General features: G+C 42.1%; 1 long non-coding RNA gene across 1 annotated transcript in view; it reads right to left on the bottom strand.

The window, feature by feature from the left end:
- Positions 1–9,649: 9,649 nt before the first annotated feature.
- Positions 9,650–17,971, bottom strand: part of LOC112578837 — a 44,415-nt gene continuing 36,093 nt past the window's right edge. The window contains exons 3-4 of the long non-coding RNA XR_003103265.3: positions 10,682–10,761; positions 9,650–10,544 (exon numbers count right to left, since the gene is read on the bottom strand). This is a non-coding gene — a long non-coding RNA (uncharacterized LOC112578837). The remainder of the gene's footprint in view (positions 10,545–10,681; positions 10,762–17,971) is intronic.

Here is a 17,971-nt window from a genome sequence, read left to right on the forward strand (position 1 = left end):
TCCAGAAGGAGGAGGAATGGGTCCCACAGAGTTCTCCTAGAATACACATGGAAGAAATTCATTCTATCCATACAAAGAGGGAGAAGACTGCCGGACCTACAAGAAATGGAAACCCACTCAACTCTGAACATTCTTCAACATTCAGAAATGGAAACAATCTCGGTAAACAATGGCCATATGACTTACAGAAATGTTCTATTACTTACTGCCAGCTTTCTAATCACCTAGACATTCAAAATGTAAATCTGTATCAAATACTCCATTTAACACCTCTTCACCCTAAATCATCAAATGGCTGATCTTCTGGTCTTTCTAACAGACATAATCTAGAAAAATCTCTTCAGATAGGTTGGCCTTTCTTCTTAAAATGTCTTTAGGTTTGTGCTGCATTGTGAGGAAGACTGATGACTTGCCTACTTAAGAAAGGTGTAGACTATTCATTTTTTACCAGCTGAGCTACGCTTCCCTGGTGACTCAGATGGTAAAGAATCCACCTGCAACACAGGAGACCTGGGTTCGATCCTTGGGTTGGGAAGATCCCCTGGAGGAGAGTGAGGCAACCCACTCCAGTATCCTTACCTAGAGAATCCCCATGGACAGAGGAGCCTGGCAGGCTATAGTCCATGGGGTCACAAAGAGTCAGACATGACTAAGTGACTAAGCAAGGCACAGCAAGGCTATTCATTGCACTCATTCTCCAATGCTCTGATGCCTTGTCCACAATTCCACTGGAGCATAAAGCTAACCAGAGCCTCACCCAGTGCCTTCCCCATTTTCTCTCTGCTCTCGGGACCTTGGTCCAGCTCCCTTGGCTGCTATGAGTGGCGGAATTCAAAGGCTGCCCCATAAACTCTGCTCCAACCCAGGGAGCATCTGGTGAACAGAATGCTTTCTCTGACTGCTCTCTGCCACCCATCAGGATTGGGGGAGAAGGAGAGAAGGCATCTCTTTTTGAGAATTTGTTAATAATTGGAAACTTGTTTTTAAGTGATTTTTATTTTCTCTTGGATTACTTGCCTCTTTCTTTCCTTTTGGTACAGAAATAAAAGCAAAAATCAGTGACTCTCTGATTTCTCCAAATGACAGTTCATTTGCTTTCCAAAATTGATCCACTTGTGGAATAACAAGGCTATCTAACCCAGGGCAGCAGGCCCCTATCACTTTGGCACCAGGGACTGGTTTCATGAAAGATAGCTTTTCCATAGACCCAGGGCAGGAGGGTGTGTTTTAGGCAGTAATGCGAGTGATGGAGAGCCATGGAGAATAGCAGATGAAGCACCCGGGGTTTGGGGTCTCCTGCCAAGAGCCTTGGTGGTGAGTAAAGAGGCAGCAGGATGTTGAGACTGGGCCACCAGAGAGACTGTCATTGCTGCGCTCACTTCTTGAAAGGTGGGAGGTGGGATTTGCCACAAACTGCTCAGAGCAGGGGACTCCAAGGTCTCTAATTTACAGTTTTATTTGATTTTCCCATTATACTAAGCTACCTTTGTGAGCTAACATTAAAATTAATAATTTTATGGTTTAAAAGAAAGTCTTCTTTCTGCTTTGTTGACCTGTATGCCCTTCATGAGATAGAGAACTAATTATATCTTTCCTGTCTGACCCCCAAATATCTCCCATTCTCACTTCCCCCATACCCTTCTCTCTGCAAACCTTGTGCTCAGCTGTCTGACTCATCACACCATCAATCTGGGTGCTTCCTGCTCTTCAGGCTCCCACTCAGACCATGATCCTCCTCTTCTGTAGACAAGGGAGGTAAACCCCATTAACCAGTCCAAATGCTTACTAAGTCCTACCTCCCCAGCTCTGCTATATAGGGAGACACCTGCTCCCCTGAGGCTCCCATATTCTTTTTTCCCTCATTCTTTTCATTTTATATTTCCCTTTTTAAAAAATATTTTATTGAAGTATAATTGATTTACAGTGCTATGTTAGTTTCTGGTGTATAGCAAAATGATTCGGTTATCCAATATATACTAATTTGCATCTGCTAATCAGAAGATATTAAGACGAGGTGGCAAGAATACACAGAAGAACTATACAAAAAAGATCTGCATGACCTAGATAATCACGATGGTGTGATCACTCACCTAGAGCCAGACATCCTGAAAAGTGAAGTCAAATGGGCCTTAGAAAGCATCACTACAAACAAAGCTAGTGGAGGTGATGGAATTCCTGTTGAGCTATTTCAAATCCTGAAAGATGATGCTGTGAAAGTGCTGCACTCAGTATGCCAGCAAATTTGGAAAACTCAACAGTGGCCACAGGACTGGAAAAGGTCAGTTTTCATTCCAATCCCAAAGAAAGACAATGCCAAAGAATGCTCAAAATACTGCACAATTGTACTTATCTCATACGCTAGCAAAGCAATGCTCAAAATTCTCCAAGCCAGACTTCAACAGTATGTGAACCATGAACTTCCAGATGTTCAAGCTGGTTTTAGAAAAGGCAGAGGAAATGGAGATCAAATTGCCAGCATCCACTGGATCATGGAAAGAGCAAGGGAGTTCCAGAAAAACATCTATTTCTGCTTTATTGACTATGCCAAAGCCTTTGACTGTGTGGGTCACAATAAATTGTGGAAAATTCTGAAAGAGATGGGACTACCAGACCACCTGACTTGCCTCCTGAGAAACCTATATGCAGGTCAGGAAGCAACAGTTAGAACTGGGCATGGAACAACAGACTGATTCCAAATAGGAAAGGAGTACGTCAAAGCTGTATATTGTCACCCTGCTTATTTAACTTCTATGCAGAGTACATCATGAGAAATGCTGGGCTGGAAGAAGCACAAGATTGCCAGGAGAAATATCAATAACCTCAGATATGCAGATGACACCACACTTATGGCAGAAAGTGAAGAGGAGAGTGAAAAAGTTGGCCTAACGCTCAACATTTAGAAAACTAAGATCATGGCACCTGGTTCCATTACTTCATGGGAAATAGATGGGGAAACAGTGAAAACAGTGTCAGACTTTATTTTGGGGGGCTCTAAAATCAATGCAGATGGTGATTGCAGCCATGACATTAAAAGACGTTCACTCCTTGGAAGGAAACTTGTGACCAACCTAGATAGCATATTCAAAAGCAGAAACATTACTTTGCCAACAAAGGTCCATCTAGTCAAGGCTATGGTTTTTCCTGTGGTCATGTATGGATGTGAGAGTTGGACTGTGAAGAAGGCTGAGCGCCGAAGAATTGATGCTTTTGAACTGTGGTGTTGGAGAAGACTCTTGAGAGTCCCTTGGACTGCAAGGAGATCCAGCCAGTCCATTCTGAAGGATATCAGCCCTGGGATTTCTTTGGAAGGAATGATGCTAAAGCTGAAACTCCAGTACTTTGGCCACCTCATGCGAAGAGTCGACTCATTGGAAAAGACTCTGATGCTGGGAGGGATTGGGGGCAGGAGGAGAAGGGGACGACAGAGGATGAGATGGCTGGATGGCATCACCGACTCAATGCACATGAGTTTGAGTGAACTCCAGGAGTTGGTGATGGACAGGGAGGCCTGGCGTGCTGTGATTCATGGGGTCGCAAAGAGTTGGACACGACTGAGCGACTGAACTGAACTGAACTGAACTGAATCATAAACTCTGGGTCCAGCCCTCGCCCACCTCCCCTTCTCGTTGGCAACCATAAATCTATTCTCTACATCTATGAGTCTATTTCTCTTTAGTAGGTAAGTTCATTTGTGCAGTATTTTAGATTCCATGTATCAGTAATATCACATGGTATTTTTCTTTCTCTGTCAGGCTTACTTCACTTAGTATGATAATCTCTAGGTTCATCTATGTTGTTACAAATAGCATCATTTCATTCTTTTTTATGGCTGAGTAGTATTCCATTGTGTATGTCCCACATCTTCTTTATCTATTCATCTGTTGAATGACATTTAGGTTGTTTTCATGTCTTTGCCATTGGAAATAGCAGCACCATTCTTTAATGCTGGGTCTATAACAGGTAAGGTCGAGATCTTTCAATGTCACTCTGACATATTTTTACCACTTGCATTTTTATTTAACTTTATGCATATGTATGTCTTAATTTCTCAACTAGATTTGAAGATTCCTAAAGGTGGAACTTTTTTTGGCATAATTCTTTATACATTCCAGAAAATATTTAGAGTAGTTTCTTATTTATAGCATGTACTACACTGCTAATTTGTAGGGTGGATGTACAGTAAGTTAATGAATTATCTATGCATGAATCAGTGAGTTAGGTCTATGAATTCCAAAACAATGTGCTGCCCTATAGTGTATTTAAACAGGATCCTTCTTACCTAGTTTTGTCCACTGATACTGGCACTGATGCTAACAGTCAGGTGGATTCCACTCACTTGTGGTATATATATAAATAAAAATATCCAGAAGGATGCTTTAACTCAGAGTGATATAAAGATAATAAAGGAATGTGTTGAGAATTACTGAACACACTGTCTGCAGTGAGAATCTTGACAAATTCCTAGGCACACTTTCACATAATGAACTCTAAAGGAAATACAGCTGTGGTACATATACACAATGGAGTATTATTCAGCCATTAAAAAGAATACATTTGAATCAGTTCTAATGAGGTGGATGAAACTGGAGCCTATTATACAGAGTGAAGTAAGCCAGAAAGAAAAACACCAATACAGTATACTAACGCATATATATGGAATTTAGAAAGATGGTAACAATAACCCTGTGTACGAGACAGCAGAGGAGACACTGATGTATAGAACAGTCTTATGGACTCTGTGGGAGAGGGAGAGGGTGGGAAGATTGGGCAGAATGGCATTGAAACATGTAAAATATCATGTATGAAATGAGTCGCCAGTCCAGGTTCGATGCACGATACTGGATGCTTGGGGCTGGTGCACTGGGACGACCCAGAGGGATGGAATGGGGAGGGAGGAGGGAGGAGGGTTCAGGATGGGGAACACATGTATACCTGTGGCGGATTAATTTTGATATTTGGCAAATCTAATACAGTTATGTAAAGTTTAAAAATAAAATAAAATTAAAAAAAAAAATAAAATAAAAGCGAAAAAAAAAAAAAAAAAAAAAGAAATACAGGGACTCTGATGAGAGTTCCCAGTTCCTCCTGATGAAGAAACTGCTGCTAACCCTCCCCAGCAAGGCTCAGGGTGCCATGCTGTCTATCAGGATCTCCAGGAGGCTCCACTTTTCTCCCATGCCACAGTGGTACGGGAGAATCACTATTTCTCACAAGGCCCTTATAAATAAGCCTTAGCCTTTGTTTACACACTTACTTTAAGAAAAGTGGTAGGTACAGAATCCTTATCAACTTCACAAATGGCAGGGGAGTCTATATGATCCACTCAAAGCTGAGTATGGCTGGTTGAGACCACAGGTACTTTTCTGTAATTCTCTTTGGGCCAGACTTCCCATCTGCCTGATCACAGGGAAGGCAGCCTTCAGCCTCTCTGGTAGGAGACCCCATGAGCAGGCACAGATCCTGCCATCCTCCTGGGAGACACCACCACCACTTAGCCCCCAAAGATGCAGCTCTTCCTAATGACTCTGTAGCCATTTTGTGTGGGCTTCCAGGAAACAAAGGGACAGCAATTTTCATCAGGCAGATGACAAAAATTCAAAATGCTTGAATGAAACTGTCCTCTTTATTGTGAACACTTGGTGAAAATGTCAAGAAAATGAAATCTCCTTGGACTTTTTAGGAGCATTTTCATAGCCAAAGAGTCCCTTTAAAGACTTTTTTCTTTTTTTTTTTAAGTCTGAGACAAAAGATCTCTGTGAGAAATTTGAGATCAATTCAAATGAAGAATTAAAAGTCTCCAAAAGGCAGCCTTTAAAAAGAAGCAGATTCACACATATAGAGACTCATAGTGGCTACCAATGGTAAGGGGAAGGGAAGGTGGGGGTGCAGAGAAACAGTATAGCTGTGGAGACGGGGAGGTACAACTATGGGGTATAAGACAAGCTCAAAGATGTGCTGTACAACACAGGGAATGCAGCCAATATTTTGTAATAATAGAAAGTTGAATAGAAAATAACTTTTTAAATTGTGCAAAAATAAAGAAATTATAAAAATGAAAATGTAAAAACAAGGATTTACTATATTCAATATTTTATAATAACATAATGAAAAATACTCTGAAAAAATAATGTACTTCTTGTAACGGAATCATTTTGCTGTATATCTAAAACTAACACAATATTATAAATCAACTATGCTTTAACTTTTTTTAATGAGAAAAAAAAGGAAAGGCCCTTATAATTGCAGAAATATACACTTCATCAATTTTTTGAAGGCACCCCTTGTAAAAACGTACTTCAAAATTGCTTCCTTCTCACCTCCCAGCACTGAAGCAATGACCCAAGGCCAAGGGTCTGGTCAAATGCCTCAGGCGCATATCTGTCTTGACATTTTATACCTACTGAGGGGTCATCCGTGACATCAGATCACTCTACTGGGTTCCCTTGAGGACTGTATTATGTCAGATTCATCTTTCTATCCTAAGGTACTGACCAGATTTGTACTTTGCAAACACTAAATTTATTTTGTTGGTATGAATATGTGTATCTGGTTTTCTTATTTTTGGCAAGGCTTAAAAGCAAAGCAAATATTTTGATGCCAGATGTCCAGAGTCAACAGCCATCTACAGGTCACATCTTATTCTTATTGTACAATTCCTGCCAAGAAGAACCACGACACCTAACAAGCAAGTGTGCACCACACACACAACAGCAGGCTCAGAGCTCCCAAGCAATGAATGAGTCTGCCTTCCACTCCGGGGATCAGTAGTCTCTAAATAACCCTCATCTATTCATCCAGCCATTCTATTGATCAATAAACATTCGTTAAGGACATAAAACATGCTGGACAATGTGTAAGATAGTGACTATACAGAGAGAAGGAAAGCACAGACTTTATCTTCAAGAGGTTCACGGTTTATTGGAGAAGACAGACATGAGGAAAGTAATTTCAATTCAAGTGACAGGTCAAAAGAGACCAAGTGCTAAGAGATTGCATTAGAGGGAACACGAAACGTGGAGTCTTTCTTCATATAGGAAACCAGGATGGACTTCTAAGAGGAGATTTAAGCAAAATTTTGTAGAAGAATATTTTAGGACAAGGGAATGGCCCATTCACTGGCAGGAAAGTTAAAGTGAAAATGACCAGATTAACAAGAAAATCCATGTATTGTGGTTAGAATATGGAGTAAGGCAGGGACCATGGCAGAGAAAGAAGCTACAAGAAGTAATTCAGGACCAAACTGTGATGAACACATAGCAGCAACATGCAAAAGTTTTGAAAGTAGCTAAAATAAATCATTGAAGTGCCAGAAAGAAGAAGTTACTGAAAAAAGTAATCAAAAGAGATGGATAAAATTAGGTAATGCAAGGTTAGGAAACTTGTAATTAAAATCATGTGTAAAAACAAGTACACCAAGAATAGAAAAGATACAGTAAAAATTGTGACTAATGAGACAAAAGGGCTTCCCTTGTGGCTCAGCGGGTAAAGAATTCACCTGCAATGCAGGAGATCTGGGTTCAATCCCTGGGTTGGGAAGATCCCCTGGAGAAGGGAACGGTTACCCACTCCAGCATTCTGGCCTAGAGAATTCCATGGACTGTATAATCTATGGGGTCGAAAACAGTTGGACATGACTGAGTGACTTTCACTTTCAACAAGACAAAAACATTTAAAATTATTATTTACATGGTCATGTAACAGAATGCCAAAAATATTATCATTGGGTCAAATATATTATTATTATATAATTCTAGGATATAAACTGTAATTATATAATCTTCAGCTGGACCTATTTAAGTTTCATCAAAAAAAGAAAGATATGAAAATAAGCAAATAAATAGGAAGGACAGATGAATGATCAAAGAGAGGCATCCTATGCATAAGTGTATCAGCTATGTCTCTTTGGTTGCTGAAGCTTCTAACAACCAGCTCTTAAGCCCAAAGGAAGTCTATTGGCAAGATCTGGAGAATTTACTGTGTCGTCTAAGAAAGGCTAGAGATGTGGGCTGGACAGAGGCAGAGTGCTTGCCTGGGTCAGAGGAGCTGAGCCGCCTCCTCTTGACACAATCACTGAGGAAAATGAATTCCAGCCCGGGGGCGGTCTTTTTATCACTTAGTTGGAGAATTTAAATTCCAGAGGGGAAGATTCACATTCCTCAGCTGAGGGAGGGCAGAACTCCCAGATAAATAGCCTGACAGATGGCATCCAATGAGGAAAAGTGTGAGTCCCCCAGAAGATATCAAGCTAGGGTCCATGACAGGACAGCCAAAACACAAAGACAGAAAGTTCACGGCAGTTAGCAATACTCCGGAAGGGGAAACCAGCACGAAAAGAGAGGAAGTGCTTAAAGAGGTGAGAGGAAGAAACCCCCAGACTGGGAAACCTGAATCTAGTTCACGGCGAACAACAACAACAACGAGATGCATGAATGGAAGGAGTGCTTCCCCCAGAGAGACCCTGGTGAAACATTTCTGTTTCTCCTGTGTCACCTGGAGAGTCCTGCCCAGTCCCCTGGACCCTTCTGCACAAGGGTAGGAACAGGGCACCTCCTGTTGCCACTACAGTAGAGAGATGGTGGGAAGGACCCATGCCCACAACTTGAACTGACCTAAGTGAAGGAAATCGTTCTTGGACACCCGGTGGTCATGGCCAGAGCCAATGGGGGTCATACTGGGAAGGCACGTTGGGAGGCATTGCTTCTGTGCACAGGGGCTCTGGCCACAAAGTGGTGGGGGTGGGGCCGGGGGGAACAGAAGTTGAGAACAGAGTCCTGATAACAGCTTAAAATGATGATAAGGAACACCATCTCCACCAAGAGAGGGAAACCCTGCGCATGGTGCCTTTAGGAAAATAATTCTCTGGGTTCTATTTGCCCTTAGACAGTGTGTACTGCCCAGGAGATACTCACAGACCAAAAGCCCAGTGAAGGTGGAGGAGGCATATCCTTACACTGTGACAGGGTCTGTTGATTAATACGGATTACCTATTTTCCTATGTTCGTCTCTCCTTGCTGGTAAGACCTCTTAGCCTTACTGAGCATGTCCCACACAACAGGAACCATGCTGAACACTGACTTTCATGATCCTATTCAATGTGCCATAGGTTTTTTTTTTTTTAATGTCATTTCATGCAAATCAAAACTAGAATGAGGCACCACATCACACAAGTCAGAATGACCATCATTAAAAAGTCTACAAATAACAAATGCTGGAGAGGGTATGGAGAAAGGGGAACCCGGGTACATTACTGATGGAAATGTAAATAGGTACAGCCACTATGGGGAAAAGTATGGAGGTTCCTTTAAAAACTAAAAATAAAGTTGCCATATGGTCCAGCAATCCCACTCTTGGGCATATATCCAGAGAAAAACATTACTTTGAAAAGGTACATACACCCCAAAGTTCATAGCAGCACTATTTACAATAACCAAGACAAGGGAGCAACCTAAATGTCCATCAAAGGAGGAATGGCTAAAGAAGAAGGTACATACATACAATGAAACATTACTCAGCCATAACAAAGAAAGAAATAATTTGCAGCAACATGGATGGACCTAGAGATTATCATATTAAGTGAAGTAAATCCTACAGAGAAAGACAAATACTGTAGGGTATCACTTCTAGGCAGAATCTAAACTATGACACAAACGAACTTACCTATGAAATAGGAACAGATTAATAGGCATAGGGAATAGACTTGTGGTTGCCAAGCCAAAGGGGGAGGGTGGGGGAGTGATAGATGGGGAGTTTGGAGTTAGCAGATGCAAACTCACATATAGAATGGATAATCAAGGTTCTACTGTGTAACACAGGGAACTATATTCAATGTCCTATAATAAACCATCATGGAAAAGAACAAAACAAAATTTTTTTTTTTTAAGAACTGTCATTTCATGGGATTCCCCTTTTGTTTCACATGCCTTGGTCACTTTCTCTGTTGCAGAAATGTTGTGTCAAGATAGGGTGCAAATGCATCTTTAAAAAAAAAATCTCACTTAGAATTAAACAGGATTTACTGTTCATTTGTCAACAAAGAACATGTCAAAGAAAGCATGACATGCTCCAGTCCAATTAGATCTGAAGAGAGAAAGCTGGAACTCAGGTCAAATTATAATCATTCAGCAATTAGGGCAGACTTGATTGAATTAAGCACTCATTTCAATGCACTTAGTTGTTCATAAAAAAAGTTAAGGGCATTTAAACCAAGGTGGGCAGTTGGAATCATCCTCAATTAGATTCAGATTCCATGCATTCTGAGGACTGAAACCCAGATGCAGACTCTGCCAAAGAACCATCAGATATTTGTCCCTCAGGAGTCACTGAACAACAAGAGGGCTAGATGGGGAATGTTTACCCAGAAGATACATTAGTGACTTCACACCAGGGAGGGCAGCTTACCTTGATTTCTGAAGCTAGAACCACCCTACCTGTGCCACTTGAGTACACCCTGCAGCACCTGGGTGTGATTGAAAAGCCTCTCTCTCTGCAAATCATTTTGAATGAAATGAAGTTTGACTTTTATTCCAGATGTAATCACCGTAAGTCTGGAATAGAAACAATAGGTCTGCAAAACCATGATAGAGATGAATGTCGCCTGATACCAAAACCTGCAGCTTGCAGAGCACAGAAAAGTGTGGGATTTTAGCCCCAACTCACCTGCTGGACCTGGTGGCCAACTCACCTGCACAGCCTTTGCCTCGCCTGGCTTATGGGGCCCATGATGGTCAGGAAAACACTGGGGCACACAGGACACATCAGATCCTGGGAGATACAATTATATGAAGATTCCATGCTAACCCTTCATACATGCTCTCTCTTCAGACATAACCCAAAGTCAAAATGATACTTAAAAGCTTACATCTAAATCCAAAATGTTGCTTATGTTTCTATTTTCTTCCCCCAAACTATAGGGGACTTCCCAGGTGGTCCAGTGGTTAAGACTCTGCACTTCCACCGCAGGGCGTATGGGTTCAATCACTGGCCAGGGAATTAAGATCCCGCACAACGCATGGTACAGCCACATTTTTTTAAAATAAAGTCTATAACAGATGCTAAAGAGAAAAGCATTACCACACAATCATGCACCACATGCACACATACACACACCCTGCACAAAGTTTTGTAATAATTTCTAACTATCGTTGAGTTTGGCTGACAAGATTATGGAATCTGATGGTGAGTTAATGACCTCTCCATGAGGAAGCTTCAAGTGCATCCTGAGGAGATGGGAAAGGCAGCAGGGATCAGTCAGAAAAACAAACACCACCAGGAACAGAGGGGACTGAATACAGTAAACTATAAACTGATCACAAAATTATTGGGAAAATTGAGGAGATGAAAAAAAACCAGGTAAATTAATCCAGAAAGCAATGATGTCAGGAAGCCTGTTGTGGGTCAGAGACCAAAGTTGTCGGTGACTCCATCCTTCTAATAGGACCTTGTGCTTGTTGGCAAAGGGTGCCTGTGAAGAACACCAACCTCTCCTTTTCATAGATAGAAGCTCACAGGAGCTGCAACCCACGTGCCACAGTCTCCATCCTTTGGGGCCTCTGTTCTTCTCGAGTAAGCACAAATGATACCAGAATGTGAGAAAATATGCTTAATTCAGCACGAGGAGTGCTTTGCATGAGAAAAAGATATCCAAAGAGAGCTGAAAAGCAGATTGACTTCCTCGGGAAGAGAAGACACAAAACAAATGTCAGAACATTTTCAAGTTACTAACACTCTTCACTTGGTAAGCTGTATCCTTTGAGCATCTTCAGAAACATCACCTCACCGGGCTTCCCTGGTGGTTCAGTGGTAAAGAACCTGCCTGCCAGTGCAGGAGACACAGGTTCGTTCCCTGATCCGGGAAGATCCCACATGCCTCAGAGCAATTATGTGCCACAGATACTGGGCCTGTGCTACAGAGCCTAGGAAATGCAGCTACCATGAGCCGTAGAGCCTTCACTCCACCACAGAAGAAGCCACCACAATGAGAAGCCCAGGCACCACAACTGGATTGTAGCCCCTACTTGCCCAAACTAGAGGAAAGTCCACGCAGCCACAAACACTCAGTACTGCTGCTGCTGCTGCTAAGTTGCTTCAGTCGTGTCTGACTCTGTGCGACCCCATAGATGGCAGCCCACCAAGGCTCCTCTGTCCATGGGATTCTCCAGGCAAGAACACTGGAGTGGGTTGCCATTTCCTCCTCCAATGCATGAAAGTGAAAAGGGAAAGTGAAGTCGCTCAGTCGTGTCCGACTCTTAGCGACCCCATGGACTGCAGCCTACCAGGCTCCTCTGTCCATGGGATTTTCCAGGCAAGAATACTGGAGTGGGGTGCCATTGCCTTCTCCGAACACTCAGTACAGCCAAAGATAAATAAAATTGTATTAAAAAAAGAAACATCACCTCACTTAATCCTCACAAACTAGAGAGCAACTGAAGGGAGATGGCTCACAAAGAAATAGCAAAGGATGCTGGAATAGCCTGGAAACATTGGAAGACTTCAAGGTGATCTAGCAGTGAGGGGAAGATGGGGCGTCAGGAAGGAGGTGGTGGTGAAATGGCAGGAGATGTAAGAATGAGGAGGCAGAAAGGCAGCAGAAGAGCTGCTGTGAACCTGCAGAAGGTGGTTCCATGAGAGAAGAGGGGATAGAAGCTGAATCACAGTAGCAAAAGGCAGCCAATAATCACAGCTCACGGACCTTATTCATTTTGCCACGGAAAAGGCAGAACATGAGGCAATATTACATTTCACGTGTATGTGTGTGTGTGTCTGTGTGCACCTTGGGAGGAGGTTATGGAAAGTTCCACTTATAACTTCAAGTTATAATAATATTTACCTTCTGATGTTTTGAGGAGTGAGATGCAAACCCTTCTTCTCTCAGGAGAGACCATGAGGGTTTGGGAGACCATGCCTTCAACCCAACTGGATGCCATGTTTTTGCCTTCTTCCTTGGACTTTTTAGATGTTTTTGATATGAAGAGAATTGATCAGCACAACAAAGCCTTTTATGACCAAAGGAATTCAAATTTTAACCCAATAAAAACCCTTTTGGGTGATAACAGCTACTTAATTCTTTTCAAGTGTTGGAGTTCTCAGTTTTCTCTGTCAGTGGCTCAAGCCCTCAACAGATCTTACCCAAGAATCTGCTCTCCAGAGAGTCCTTCTAAACAGTACTACCATCTACAGTGAAAGATAAGTTTAGATCAACCAGAGGGCATGAAATGGCCTCAAGCTTTCTTTTCCTTTTTTAAAGGGGGCCTGAGGCCCTAGGGGTCAGGAAGTCTTCTGTCTCGCAGGGTGGGGACCTGAATGGCTCTTGTGAGCCTACAAGTCCCTGTGGAGGTGGAGGCCCTGCCCAGTCACTGAGGGCACTCAGCTTGGTTTCACATCCTCACCAGGTGCCAGACTGTTCAGCTATGGCTGCATCACCTCACTGCAAATGGATGGATTTCCTGCCAGAGCGACATTATCTCCTTGGAATCTGGGGCACTTTTCTTTTGGCTTTTGGCAGGCAGGTAAGGTTCCTATTCTTACTGAGTAGTTCTTTCCAAAGAGACCAATGAATTTGGCCCCTATTTATTGCTTGGGAAATAAAATTTGCTGCCATACAGGGGTTCCTTTTACATGATCTCGACTATAAAATCTTCCACAAACCATGTCAAAAGTTTGCTGGCCTAACTCTGTTTGCTAGACATTTTTTTTTTTAATTTTAACTGGAGGCTAATTACTTTGCAATATTGTGGTGGTGTTAGGACATTTTTAAAGAAACTTCATCTTCATTTCTTCACTAAAGACCCAACATGACTGAATCAGTCGGTCATTGACAAAGAGAGGCCTCTGGGAAATAAATCTTGTAACAGCTGCCCTCTGGTATTTTCTGGAATCCATCAGATTTTGTCAGCCTTACGAAGTATGACCTGCCATGTAAGTCTGTATCACACCTTGTCAGTCGTTGTCATAAAAGGGGGAACCACAGGCTCCTGGAAACAGGAAAGGGGATTGGGGCCAGTGCTGCTGAATTCTTTTTTATTATTTTTATTTTATATTGGAGTATATTTAATTTACAATGTGGTGTTAGGTTCAGGTATACAGCATAGTGATTCAGTTATATTAATACATGTATCTATTCTTTTTCAGACTCTTTTCCCATTTAAGTTATTATAGAATATTGAGTATAGTCCCCTGTGTTGTACAGTAGGTCCTTATTGATTTATTTTATTTATAGTAGTTAACCCCAGACTCCTAATGTATCCCACCTTTGCCCTTTGGTAACCATAAGTTTGTTTTCTATGATGCTGTTTCTGGTTTAAAATAAGTTCATTTGTAATCATTTTTTAGATTCCACATATAAGTGACATCATTTAACATTTGTCTGCTTACTTCACTGAGTATGATTATCTCTAGGGCTATTCTCCTTGCTGCAAATGGCATGATTTCATGTTTATGGCTGGATAATATTCCATTGTATACATGTACTATGTCTTCTTTATCTGTTGATCTGTCAGTGGACATTTAGGCTGCTTCCATGTCTTGGTTATTGTAAATAGTCGTGCTATGAACATAGGGGTGCATATATGTTTTTCAATTGTTTTTCTCCAGATATATGCCCCAGTGTGGGATTACTAAAGCATATGGTAGCTCTATTTTTAGAGCTCCCTCAGAGATCTACCTCCTATGATTTTCTACAGCCTATGCTTTCTGCAACATTAAATCATACTGTCATCTCAAGAACCAATTTCAAATGCCATCCTTTTCACTGAAACTTTGACCCACTGTATAATACTAACACTACTTAATGCTCTGCTAGCTGTCTATCATTTACATCCTCATATTCTGCGTCCCCAGATGCCACTTATAAACAACCTGAAGATGGGGACCACCTCCCATGTGCCTGCCATGAGTGCTGTCCAGGGCAGTTACTCCATAAATATGGTGCCAGGGCCACCTTAGGCAGAACTTGTCCTCATCTATTTCTGTTCTTCAATTTCCTATGGACAAGCGTGTTAGGTCTTTCACCAAATCAGATTTTTCTGAAGATAGGACCACTTGGTTATATTCATAACATTTAAGACACACTTGATGTGATCCATTAAAACTTGCTCTTGATTGATTGGTTAATTATTCCAGCCACCTTCATCCTTCAATCAATTTCAGTTGTCCTAAGAATGTCGTGGGCTTCCCAGGTGGCGCTAGTGGTAAAGTACCCACCTGCCAATGCAGGAGACATAAGAGACGTGAGTTCCATCCCTGGGTCAGGAAGATCCCCTGGAGGAGGGTATGGCAACCCACTCCAGTATTCTTGCCTGAAGAATCCCTTGGAGAGAGGATCCCGGTGGGCTAGAGTCCATAGGGTCTCAAAGAGTTGGACATGACCAAAGTAACTTAGCACGCATGCATACAAGGATGTCATGGTTCATAGCAGACCTGCGTTGGGGCACATTCTACCCCATCTAGTCTCTTCTTTGGACCAATGGTCTAAGACAAGTAAAACACTCTCCCCACAAACCCAGTTGGCCGCCTCTGTTGTGGCGACTGAGGACACAAGAGTAATTGTGGGCTCCCGCACTAGAAACTGACATCCTGACTGTCGCATCTCAAACAGCTCCAGTCTGTGCCTTGTGGACATCAATTAGCATTTTAAGCCAACAAGAAAACATAAATATACTAGTTCTCACCAGTATCGAAGGAAAAAGGAAAAAAGATACAAATATTTGAAATGAATAATTTTAGACTTCAACTGTAGATACTGGGAAATCAACTGCCTAATTACATATAGAATAAATCATTTTCCCCTCAGCAAGAAAACTAATGAATGAGTAAAATACAGGCAGACTGTCACCATCCCTTAAGAGATGCTTATTTCTGATTATCGGGATACCAACAAAGGTCGAGTTTGGAAGGAAAAAATTCCAGTTCCTTCCATCCCTGGTTTCCTGCTCTGGGTAACCATGGCTGTAGGGAAAGCCAGCACTTCCTGAAGAGGAATGTCAGCTTCTCAGCAGCTCAGAAGCCCAGGTACCACTTAATAATCCAAGAACAGTATGCTGTTGAGTTGCTCTCCTGCACTTTCCCCACAGAAATTTCTTTGGGGGCAAAGAATCTCTTGGAAAGATTTCCTTCTTTTCCACCAGAGAGTCTGCCAGTCCAGAAGGAAATGCCAAACCCAGATGCATGGGGTGAGTTTGAAGGCATACAACAGACCTCACAAAACTGGGGCCATATTGTCAAGCATTTGTCTTCTCTTTTATTGGTTAGCCAGCCTCCAAAAAACATCATATTTCCATTCTTGAATGTGTTCTTTAATTTAAAGGATAAATATTTCCTGCACCTGCCCAGGATTTTTAAATGTTTGCAAGTGACTAAAAGCGACTAACGGATTCCTTCCAGCCTTCCAGACCTGCCTGCCTGAGGGTCTTCACCTCCCTCTGATCCACCTTGCCCCACAACCCCCTGCAGCCCAGCTCAGCTCAGCTCATCTAGGTCCTTAGAACCTTGCTGGTGCTCTCTTAGTCTCATTCTGTTTAGCTCTGCAGTGTCATTTAGCTAGCCCTGCATTTGACATCTTGGCTCCTTAGCTGAACTGTGAGACTCCCAGTGGGCAAGTGTCATCTGATTGGATCTCTTGGTCAGCAGCTGTGTCTTCAGCCTGGTTTCCAAGATAATAAACCCCCTTCCTTTTCTTAAAGATTTTTTTAAAATATGGACCATTTTTAAAGTCTTTATTGAATTTATTACAATATTGCCTTTGTTTTATGTTTCAGGTTTTTGGACCTGGAGACGTATGGGAGGGATCTTGGCTCCCTGACCAGGGATTGAACCCGGACCCCCTGCACTGGAAGGCAGTCTTAATCGCCAACCACCAAGGAATTCCCAACCCCTCTTTTTCAATGGCTCTAGCCTCTCCTTGGTAATTCAGAGGGAAAGGATTCTGTGCAAGTAATGAGTATGTGGCGATGCATGTGGGTTATTCTAGAGATGGTGAGGAACTGAGATTTCACTGATGTCAAGGGAACTTGACTTCCAAGAATAAGTATTGTGAGATTCAGATTCCTAAGAGCTCCCAATTCTGTGTTCCAGACAACATTCTCAGAGCACTCGATTAATACAAAACAAAATTTGCCTTCAATGGACTTGCTAAAAAAAAAATCATAAAATGGCTAACATTACTGCACACCACCATGCCCCCAGCACTGTTCTATTAATAAATGCCACCCAGGTATCATCTCATGTAGCTCTCAGTGGCCCTGTGAATGGACATTACCATCACCTCTGTATCACAGAGCAGATGTATGAGCCTTGAATCCACCCGTTAGCTCAAAAATCTTTGAAGAATAAAATATAGAGCTTTCATTTTGCCTCTAAGCTTTTGTGTTACCATTTGAAAAACAGCCTCCATCATTGCTAAAATTCATGGATTCCAGATATATGTTGATAAATCCAGTAAAAACATGCAGCATTATCTGAGTGAGATGTAAAAACATCAGTCAGGCATCCAGATGACCTGTTTCTTCTATGACTAGTGACGGCATGTGGAAACCTCCAGAAGTTCAGGGCCATGGAATATAAATTCAATCACACTTGCTTCCTCTCCCTGGCCTATTGACCTCTTCAAATCTTTCATTTTCCTCAGTTTTCATTTTTCATACTAGTTACAATCTTATCGTGTAGCACTTTAGTTTTGAATTTAACTCTATATGCCCATTTTCTAGAGCATACCTTTCAATGTTTCTAAATGAAAAAGATTTGAGGACGTAAGGTCCATACCCTAGGACTGTAGGGCTTCCCATGTGGTGCTAGTGTTAAAGAATTTGCCTGTCCATGCAGTAGACCTAAGAGACGTGGTTCAATTTCTGGATCGGGAAGATTCCTCTGGAAGAGGGCATGGCAACCCACTCCAGTATTCTTGCCTGGAGAATTCCATGGACAGAGGAGCCTGACAGGCTACAGTTCACAGGGTCACAGACTTGGACACAACTGAAAC

Source organism: Bubalus bubalis, chromosome 14, assembly GCF_019923935.1.
Source record: "Bubalus bubalis isolate 160015118507 breed Murrah chromosome 14, NDDB_SH_1, whole genome shotgun sequence".
NCBI lineage: Eukaryota > Metazoa > Chordata > Mammalia > Artiodactyla > Bovidae > Bubalus > Bubalus bubalis.